Below are 11,600 nucleotides of genomic sequence, written 5' to 3'. Positions count from 1 at the left end.
CCACTAGTAGTAATTTACGAAATAGAAATAGGAGACAAATAGAGGAAAATCTATGGTAGAAAAATAATAGAAAAAGAAAAGAATATTGATTATAAATTTTGGAAGCATAGGAGGGGGGAAAAACGATAGAAATGGTTAAATTATTAGTTATTCTTATATATGAGAAAATCAATATTATAGTCACAGAACGTAGGTCTTGACCACCAAAGATAGCGTTTACTAAAGTATAAATAGACATACAATGCAATTATGATACTCCAGTCTCTATCCTCTAGTCTGTTCGAAGTCAATTAGGACGTACAGCTTTAGCAAGCAACAATAGGAGCTTTATTAAACCAGGGCGCAAGAATAAATCGCGACGAGATTGTTTTTTGGGAAGCATTAATTTCAGATCAGAATTAGAACTTTCGTCATATTAGAGGAACGGGGAGGTGATCAATAATCTCTCTGACTTTAACGTCACTTCCTGTGAAGATTTAAATATTTTACGGAATTAACGATTTTTGGACAGATTCGGACTTTATATTGTGATAGTGGAAAAGTTTTACTTCACGCGACTAGTAATCATAGTTCGTGGCAGTTCATGGATATTAAACGGGAACAATCTTTTTAACGAAAGTGACAGAACATTGTTTAGTGTCTCTGATATTGATGGGATTCCAGATTAGATACTTACTCAAAGAACCCCTTTGAATGCTATAGTGTGAATGAACTGATTTATTAATAATTATTGTTAAATAAAATAACGTGTTAATTTGAAACTGACTATTCGTCTTGAACTTTACTTCCATTTAGGTTCATAAATAATTAGGTTACGTGATTTTCACCAAGAATAAACTGCGGACTAGTGACTGAAAGAAGTGAACGAGAATCTATTGAAAACACTAGTATTAATTTACTTATGGTTTTTCCTTCAAAACTGGGAAGACAATACGTGTAGTGACACACTGATGTTAATTTAAGAACTAACCAGCATAAAACAAACCACCTCAATACCAATCAATGTATAGATAAATTAACATTCCTACTTTCATGCAAGATACGGAAGTCAGGATAGAAAAAAGGGTCGCTACAGTAGTTCTCAGTTCTAGGGGACTGATGACCTCAGCAGTTAAGTCCCACAGTGCTCAGAGCCATTTGAACATTTGTGTTAGAGCACTATTTCGAAGTACACACAGGGAAAGATTATCAAGTTTTCCATGTGAAACTATTGAGATAATTACTGCCGAAGTAAATTAGTTGCGCTTCAGACAACGGGCACAATAGTTGTGATGTTTCCGGAATGAGATTTTCACTCTGCTGCGGAGTGTGCGCTGATATGAAACTTCCTGGCAGATTAAAAATGTGTGCCGGACCGAGACTCGAACTCGGGACCTTTGCCTATCGCGGGCAAGTGCTCTACCAACTGAGCTACCCAAACACGACTCGCAGGAGAGCTTCTGTAAAGTTTGGATGGTAGGAGACGAGGTACTGGCAGAAGTAAAGCTGTGAGGACGGGGCGTGAGTCGTGTTCGGGTAGCTCAGTTGGTAGAGCACTTGCCCGCGAAAGGCAAAGGTCCCGAGTTCGAGTCTCGGTCCGGTACACAGTTTTAATCTGCCAGGAAGTTTCAGTTGTGATGTTATTCAAGCGTATATTGTCTAAAATACTGTGTTAAAAAGAAAGAGCTGAAAGACTACACAAGATAAAAATGCATTGAAATTCTGCTAGCTGTTGACAGATTCGTGACTGGACATCTAATACACCTCTCGCTCCAGTAAGGAACTCGCAACGGAAGCGTTTTGTCGCCAGTTGAACTAGTACCGGGCTTTAGCACAGCTGCAGAGCCGCTCTAACAAATATATGCAACCGCGACGACTCCTCGCGCTGAATATTCTATAGGTTACGAAATGAGAGAAAAAAGCCGGAGTGAAAGCGCGCTCAATTGAGGTGCCAGCTTCCCAGATGGACGCGGAACTAGGAAGCGGTGCCGGTGAACGTACGTGTGGATGCGACGGGAGCGCGAAGGGGACCGGCTGCGGTGAGCGCGCATGTAACAGGGCGTGACCTCCTCCAGGTGGCTGTCTGCTGCCCGCACCCACGCAGCAACGTCTGCTGCATGTGTCTACGACGCCTTTCCTCATGGGTACTAGATGTTCTCTTGATTTCAAAATTATAAAAAATGGAATGAAGAAGTACACTACTGGCCATGAAAATTGCTACACCAAGAAGAAATGCAGATGATAAACGGGTATTCATAGGACAAATATATTGTACTAGAACTGACATGTGACTACATTTTCACGAAATTTGGGTGGATGAATCCTGAGAAATCAGTACCCGGAACAACCACATCTGGCCGTAATAACGGCCTTGATACGCCTGGGCATTGGGTCAAATAGAGCTTGGATGGCGTGTAAAGGTACAGTTGCCCATGCAGCTTCAACACGGTATACCACAGTTCATCAAGAGTAGTGACTGGCGTATTGTGACGAGCCAGTTGCTCGGCCACCATTGACCAGACGTTTCCAATTGGTGAGAGATCTGGAGAATGTGCTGGCCAGGGCAGCAGTCGAACATTTTCTGTATCCAGAAAGGCCCGTACAGGACCTGCAATTTGCGGTCGTGCATTATCCTGCTGAAATGTAGGGTTTCGCAAAGATCGAATGGAGGGTAGAGCCACGGGGCGTAACACATTTAAAATGTAACGTCCACTGTTCAAAGTGCCGTCAAAGCGAACAAGAGGTAATCGAGACGTGTAACCAATGGCACCCCATACCATCACGCCGGGTGATACGCCAGTATGGCGATGACGAATACACGCTTCCAGTGTGCGTTCACCGCGATGTCGCCAAACACGGATGCGACCATTATGATGCTATAAACAGAACCTGGATTCATCCGAAAAAATGACGTTTTGTCATTAGTGCACCCACGTTCGTCGTTGAGTACACCATCGCAGGCACTCCTGTCTGTGATGCAGCGTCAAGGGTAACCGCAGCCATGGTCTCCGAGCTGATAGTCCATGCTGCTGCAAACGTCGTCGAACTGTTTGTGCAGGTGGTTGTTGTCTTGCAAACGTCCCCATCTGTTGACTCAGGGGTCGAGACGTGGCTGCACGATCCGTTACAGCCATGCGGATAAGATGCCTGTCATCTCGACTGCTAGTGATACGAGGCCTTTGGGATCCAGCACGGCGTTCCGTATTACCCTCCTGAACCCACCGATTCCATATTCTGCTAACAGTCATTGGATCCCGACCAACGCGAGCAGCAATGTCGCGATACGATAAACCGCAATCACGATAGGCTACAATCCGACCTTTATCAGAGTCGGAAACGTGATGGTACGCATTTCTTCTCCTTACACGAGGCATCACAACAACGTTTCACCAGGCAACGCCGGTCAACTGCTTTTTGTGTATGAGAAATCGATTGGAAACATTCCTCGCGTCGGCACGTTGTAGGTGTAGTACTCTTCCTTTAGCACTTGGTGCCATGTTAAGGGAGCTATAAGTTGAGTATGTTTGTGACTATTGTACGATCATCTAAAATCACTGGGCCTATTCCCCTTCTTGTGATTTTTCTGTCCACATCTTTAGGCCAAGGCTCACCAGAGGATATCTGATGGAGGATACTTTGTGGCACTGTCACTTCCCCTACTCCAGAAGTGAATGGCGCACGGTAAAAATGATTGTTGATAAGCCTCCGTGTGAGCTGGAATCTCTTTTAACTTCATGGTGTATGTGGTATCGTCCAAAGATCGCGGTGCCACACCTTTATCGGCAACGCACATCGATGCTACAGACGTTAACGATGACCCGCTGCAGTCTGCAGCGACGAATAGCAGAGGCTGAAGAAGACACGCCATCTCTCTCAGCACAACAGCGCCCTCACACAGAGGTCAATATAGAGCCGAGTGTGGAAGCACTCTCTCCAATTCATGACCTCGAGACGTCAGGACTGAACATCATCAAGTAGGACTAAAGTGCTATACTCGTCTCAGATGGAAATATACTTTTGTAAACGTTGAACACTGTACTTCAACAGAACAGTTTGTTAATTACTACATCTGGCGATTCTTTAGTAGTCAGTGACAGCTGTAATTTATCAAGCACTCCTGTGACTAAGGATTGTATCAAGTTAAGTAAATCTTTTTATTTATTCATATAATGAAATAAACTAATATTCCGTATGTTGTAGATACAGTGAGCCATCTTCCAAAACAGTCACAGAACCCATAGTTATGGTCGGACAACTGTAGTTCCATTTCCAAATATAAATCCAGAAATACAATAGTTTCTTCCAAATAACTTCATTTGGTGTAACAAATGTGGGTCGGAGCAGTTTAGTGACCACTTTAAGCTAAGTGGAACACGATCATTTTTCATATCATTCGACATTTCCACACAACACCGAACATCGTTGGCTCTTGCACACATTTACTACTCGACAACATTATTATCACGATTCTATTATTTATATTCTCACTATTATATTACAATTTTGTGATTATCAGATGGCACATGGTCCAGTACGGTTTTGAACAATGCAGTCAATTGATTGTGTTGATGAAAACATTTTTGCAGTCGTTCCACAAATGGTCTTTTCGCCGGACCGTTGTGTACGTAACGCTGATCTTGTGATGAATTACCCATTAAATTTGACCATCCAATATGATGTCCTCGGTTATCCAAACGAATCTTTAAACTCGTTGGAACTGCCCGGACAGCCGCCTTACGATGTCCAATTGAAATTGAGGTCAGTAATCCTAGTGTTGTGAAAAATCAACTAACCACGTGAAGGGCGTACGTATATGAGGGAAATGGGGGAGGGTGGGAGCGCCCCCCTCCCTACCCCCTCCTCAGCTGTCAGTGAAAGAAAAAGATATAGTGTAGTCAGGCGTCTTTTAACAGGGTCGGAAATGAAACTTCTTTATGGCTACTTACTAGTCGCCATCCAGCTTCCAAAATATTACAAATACTTTCCATCCGCAATTTTAACCACCTCTCTCCCCCCCCCCCCCCCCCCAGACTATCATATGGGCACACTTCAACCACGTTTTTATAATGGCATCGGCTTGCGCTGAAGAATCTGATGAGCAACGTCATCAAAGCAACAGTTCTCAAACGAATGGTTAAAGGAGACGTTCTGATACCACGCATTCCATGAGCCCAAGCTATTCTACTTAAAAATGCTTGCAGTTTCCAGTGCGGCTTGCTTTCGTAATAACAGTAAACATATCAGAGGAACAGTCTCTGAGTGATTGCAGCGTTAACCTTGAAAAGGTATGCTTCAACTAGCATGGTCAATTTATGTCGCCTGTTGCCGAGCCGGAAAACAATCAGTTTTGTTTACACGCCAGGCAACAAAATAAAACATGTCCTTATCATAAAGTGCTGCAATGAACGAAATGGTGAAGTCACAGAAACCTATCGAAACAAAGCATTTCTTTGCTTTGATTGTTTACTTGAATATCAACCTTGCAATTGAAATCGAAATTTAAATAAAACAACTGGAGATTCATTGAGGTTTCAAATGTAATGGAAGGAAATAAAGCATTTGATTGGTACATTCTAGCTTAATTTAATTGAGACTTAAATTTTGGATCAAAACCACATTGTGTCAAGTTGATTATATTCCAGGCACAACTCAGATTTCCATCATTTGATTGCTTTACTGCGGATACAATTCATCTTTCATGTAAAATTTGTAATTGGCGTACTTCTGAATGTACTCTTCCTCAAACGGAATACCCATGGCCACAATCGTCAATAGATACCATCATCATTCAAAAATACGTTTTTTCTCGTTTTTACTTTTTTTACACATTCCATTAGCTTTTCACAAATTCATAAAATTATCACACAGAAATTTATTAACATTTGGACAGGACAATGTCTGTCGGATCAGCTGGTAAAGAATAAACAAGAGTCCACTCAACAAAAGAAATTATGAAAAAGAAACGAATATAATCATACATATAGCTAGGAGCAGTGGGTATGATAGACATTATTACACAATCTCAATCAAAAAATTAAAGCACAAATACGAAACAAAAACAACACATCCAAAATATCCAGAATGGAGCAAAAATCACAAACTCGCAAATACACACAACACACATACACAATGACAACACTGTACAGAAACAAAGCATATGGTACACTTTGACTTACACACATAAATTAACACACAGAATTGTGAACATAGTAAAGAAACAGGGGCGCCATGTACCATATAAAACTGTGCAAATTTTCCGAATAAACTTAAGCCAATGAATAATGAACAGGGAGAAATTCCTGATCCAAGGAATTTCCAGGGATCAGGAATGTACAAACTTGAATGTCAATGTTGAGGTACAGTATGCAAAGGCATGACAGGCAGGAGTTTTAAAACACTGTGAAAAGAACCCATCAGGTGTTGGAAGGACGAAAAAAACCATACCATATTTGTAGAGTACTTGAAATACCATAATGAGCATCTACGAAGATGGAACAAGATATGAAAAACGTCAGGATAAACAATCACAACAAATGCGTTATACCAGTACAGGAAAGCTACGGTATCCAGAAACCCATTCTAGAGAAACAACACATGATAAACGACCAGACATAAATCAACACAAACTTTCTGCTATACTTAATGAAGAAGTGATAAGGGAATAAAAAAAAAACACTTATATATCCAACCATGTTAAAACACACACACACACACACACACTCACTCACTCACTCACTCACTCATCACACGTTCTAACTTCAAAAAGAGCGTTCATTTCTTAGTGCTGTGAAAACGAAATTTCGTGTGGCAAAAAGCAAAAGACGAACAGCCGTAAGAAACGGAAAAGAAAACATGAAGATCAGCATCTACGAATTTTAAATCACTATTACATCGTGGAAAAGCAGAAAGTGTCAAAGCGTTTATAGCCTTATTATACACTGTGACACAGAATAACGAGAATACACAGAATAACGAGAATGTTTGAAATGAGTAGTGACAGCCATGGGCGGGTGGCAGCACTGCGGGTTCGTGACAATTAGCTAGTAAACAGTCCGCCATTTCAGTAATCATGGATTAGTGGAACGGACAACAGTGTGCGTTGGCCATAGAAATGTTTTACAAAAACAATGATAGTTTGGTAGCGGCACAGAGGGAGTTTCGACGTTTTTATAATTTAGAACGTCATCATGCCGTTTCGTCGAAACACGCGATGAAATGTTGGATTAATAACTTTGAAGAAACTGGATCTTCCCTCAAGAAGAAACCAACAGGACGACCAAGAAATGTGAGTTCTCCAGCGAACATTGATGTTGTAAACCAGTCTGTCTTATGGGGCCCACGGCGTTCAATTCGTAAGCAAGCAACAGTGGTTGGAACGTCCCGCAGAATTCATTATCTTGATTTAAAATTTCATCTGTACAAACTACAGATGGTGCAACAATTGAAGGAGAACGATTACTGGTTCCGTTTAGGATTCTGTCAACAAATGATAACAAAAACAAACAATGACGATGAATTTCTAAACAAGTTGTGGGTGTCAGATGAGGCACATTTTCATCTCATAGGTTATGTGAATAAACAGAACTACCGTTACTGGGCAAACACAAATCCTAATGACGTTTAGGAGATCCCTTTACTCGCTAGTAAAGTGACAGTAAGGTGTGATGATGTTTCATCACATGGCATTATTGGACCGTATTTTTTCGCAAATGAGTAGGGAAACAAAATAACTGTCGATGCCGATCGTTGGTGGAAATGTTACGAACTTTCGTTACACCTGCATTGAACAACTTTGAAAATGTTCAAGAAGACTGGTTTCAACAGGACGGAGCAACATCACACACTGCACGGCAATCAATGGCATATGTACGAGAATTGTTTAGAAACCGTGTGGTCTCACGATTCGGTAACATTCCCTGGTCCCCTAGGTCGCCAGATTATCCGTATGTGATTTTTTCTTGTGGGGTTACCTCAAGAGCAAAGTTTACACAAGTCGACAAAGAACCCTGGATGAGATGAAACAGAGAATTCGGGATGCAATTCACAGTATCCCAGCTGAGATGTTTCAGCGATCAACGAGGAATCTCAACAGCAGATTTCACGAATGTATTCGTACAGGAGGATGCCATCTAATGAACGCAATTTTTAAAAATGATAAATGCCATAAATGTTTCGTAAATGGCAAAGTTGTAAGGTTTCAATTAATATGAATGCAATTAATTTCCTTCAGCACTTCTAGTTTTATTGGATTGTGGAAATGTTCCCATTTTTCTGTTCAAAAAATGGCTCAAATGGCTCTGAGCACTATGGGACTTAACATCTGAGGTCATCAGCCGCGCGGTTCCATACTGAAGCGCCTAGAACCGCTCGGCCAAACTGGCCAGCCGTTTTTCTGTGTCACCCTTATAATGCCCAAAACGCAAAGCAAAATAGAATAAACAAAAACATGTATGTATTCCAGGCCACTGAAGATGCCTTGGAAATAATAAAGGCGAAAAGTGTATGACACGAAAAATGTATTTTATTCAGTTGTGGTTAGATGGATCCAAAGCAATAATTTATCAACGTAATACGACACGCAGTTGTGGACGACAGGGTAACAAAAGTTAAAGACGGTCCATTTAATTTTTCGTGGGTAAATATGGCATGATACTTACCAGAATAAAATTAGTATTACGAAAGCAATGATGAGTGAGTACAAACTGAAGCTTTTAGAGTTCTATATGCTTGTCTAATAAAGATGGACTAGAATTACGTAAGTGGTAGTCTAAATTACTGAATATAAACCATGGGCAATCAGTTACCTGCTCGAATTAAATATGAAAACAATCACGTTATATTTAAATCGAGCAAGGACTTGGGATGTGTATTAGACACATAGTCATACCTCGTAACATTCCCTTGTTTACATGTTTGTGAGTTCACTCCCCACCCCCACCCCGTCCCTCCCCGCCCAAGTAGATAAATTTTAATTGCGTATAATTAAATTTGCGACCGTTAATGTCATTGGAGTATAGGACGCAGAGATGGTGGAATCTTACATTGAACTTTTCGCGAGGTATATGTGTATGAGGAAATAATACATTGGTTGACTGCTCGAGTAACGTACACTTTCGGAATTTTAACACTCCATGGTGCACAGCGCCCCTTTTGTAGCATTTTCGATTAGAACTGGATGAATATCTTCATGACGCTTTCGTGTTTAGTAAACGAACCTGTGACGAAACACACTGCTCTTCTCTGGATCTCCTCTAGTTCCTCTGTCAAACCTCGCTTGTAAGGATTCCAAACTGACGACTATTAATTATAAGTCGAACGAGGGTTTTGTAAGCCTCTTGCTTCGTGGGTGGTCTACACTTGTAATGATTCTTCCAGTTAATATAATTCTGGCACCTGGTTTTCCTACAGTTAGTTTCGTGTGGTCGTTCCACTTTGAATCTCTCGGTGCGCATGGTTCCAGATATTGTGTATTCACAAAATTTTGGGTCTCTTCGCTTATTTACGCACAGTACGTTCTATTCGTCTATATTGGTGGTCGCCAATCTGTGCATCAAGCTTCCTGCATTTCGCTGTGATTTTCTAACTTTGCTTCTTCTCTACACAGGGTGTTTGACTGTTATAGGTGCAAAAGAGAGAGGCGACTACAGGACAATGAAACAAACGTATAATCCTAATAAACACATGTTCGGAAACCAATGGTTACTCCAGTACAACATATTTTGACTGAGAACATGAACACCATACAACAGAGCTCCCAAGGATCCCAACTACAGATATCCACTTTAGGGTAAACACATTACAACAAGTGATCAACATGGCCAGCGATCATGTGAAGGCAGACTTCAACACGTATCCTCATCGATGCCCATTGTTTTGTTGTGGTCTTCAGTCCTGAGACTGGTTTGATGTAGCTCTCCATGCTACTCTATCCTGTGCTAGCTTCTTCATCTCCCAGTACCTACTGCAGCCTACATCCTTCTGAATCTGCTTAGTGTATTCATCTCTTGGTCTCTCCCTACGAATTTTACCTCCACGCTGCCCTCCAGTATTAAATTGGTGATTCCTTGATGCCTGAGAACATGTCCTACCAACCGATCCCTTCTTCTAGTCAAGCCGTACCACAAACTCCTCTTCTCCCCAATTCTATTCAGTACCTCCTCATTAGTTATGTGAAACAGTTTCAAGTCAGAGCACCTGGGAAGCCATAGTATTGGCAAGCCATGACTGACACACTTGTTATCAAAGATTCATGCTAAATATTTTGAAACTATCACGTGAAAGTGAGCCGGTGTACCATCGTGCACGTATGACATACGCATCCTTTCACTGTGAGGAACATCATCCAAACAGTGGAGTAGCTTTGACATTAACAGTGTTCTAATATTGACATGACTGTACTTGTCCACATGTTACTTCATGGAAACCACTGATTTGAAGATTGTGTTTGTTATATGCTTGTACCCATAACAGTACATCCTGTGTATAATAGCATCATTCGCAGGTAGCCTCCTGGAGCTACAGACGTTATTTAGTCGCTCATTTATGAAGAGTGATTTTGCTAGATGGGGTCCAATAGCAAGAAACGATCCCTGAGAGGATGAGGAGCGAAAAAGGTCACATGAGCATGTGGTCGGAAATGCGTTCCAAGGCAGTACATCCACTTGAATGTGGAGTTAAATCTTTGACCGTGACTCCGGTGTCAGCACCACGCAGGCGGCCCGCCACCATGGTGTCAGCCAGATGACTGTGTGGAACGTTCTTCACAACTGCCACCCTGCATGTCACCAACAATGCTTGCAGGCCTTACTACCTACGGACTTGCCTCAGCGGAGACGGTTTTGTCGCTGGTTCGTCGCGAAGGTTGTAACGTCCCCACTAAACTTGTTTCTGTATGAAATTTAGCCCAAATTTACCTCCCACTCTATAAAATCTACATGTTACCAAAACTATGTACCCACAAAATGTTATCCAACTTAAACTCGTAGCCGGCCGCGGTGGCCAAGTGGTTCTAGGCGTTTCAGTCCGGAACCGCGCGACTGCTACGGTCGCAGGTTCGAATCCTGTCTCGGGATGGATGTAGGTGATGTTCTTAGGTTAGTTAGGTTTAAGTAGTTCTAAGTTCTAGGGGACTGATGACCTCAGATGTTACGTCCCATAGTGCTCAGAGCCATTTGAACCATTTTTTAAAACTCGTATGTTGATCTTTGACTAAACAGAACCTAATTTGAACTGTAACTGAGCTGAATGCAGCTTGTCTTTATGTTAAATGCACAACTGAAGCAAAACAATCATCTGGCCCTAATCAAAATTTCCACTTACACCTCGTCTTGACAACATTGTTGCAAATTTCTCGAAAGCACCACAGCAAACAGCAAGCAAGCAGCGGCTAAGCTACATTTCTGTTTCTAAATACATATACAAACTGTTGCATGTGCCATTGCGTAATGACAAAGAGTGGGATGGCGAGAGTAATTGTTCCTATAAATAATATTCCAAGACAACGATTTTAGAATGAAGTATGTATTCAAAAAGACAGAGTGATCTTCACACATAACATTGGTGTGTACAGTACTGTACTTAACAAAATGAACAACGATTTAAAAAGGGTACAATGTTAACAG

The 11,600-nt window shown here is 41.5% G+C and overlaps 1 non-coding gene across 1 annotated transcript; it reads left to right on the top strand.

Moving 5' to 3' along the window:
- Window positions 1–1,509: 1,509 nt before the first annotated feature.
- Trnas-cga (transfer RNA serine (anticodon CGA)) lies at window positions 1,510–1,584 on the top strand. Its single transcript has one exon. It is a non-coding gene; the product is annotated as a tRNA-Ser (tRNA).
- The last annotated feature ends 10,016 nt before the right edge of the window (window positions 1,585–11,600 follow it).

Source organism: Schistocerca serialis, chromosome 2, assembly GCF_023864345.2.
Source record: "Schistocerca serialis cubense isolate TAMUIC-IGC-003099 chromosome 2, iqSchSeri2.2, whole genome shotgun sequence".
Classification (NCBI taxonomy): domain Eukaryota; kingdom Metazoa; phylum Arthropoda; class Insecta; order Orthoptera; family Acrididae; genus Schistocerca; species Schistocerca serialis.
Note: the sequence above shows the minus strand (reverse complement) of the source record. Positions and strands in the feature narration are given on the sequence as shown.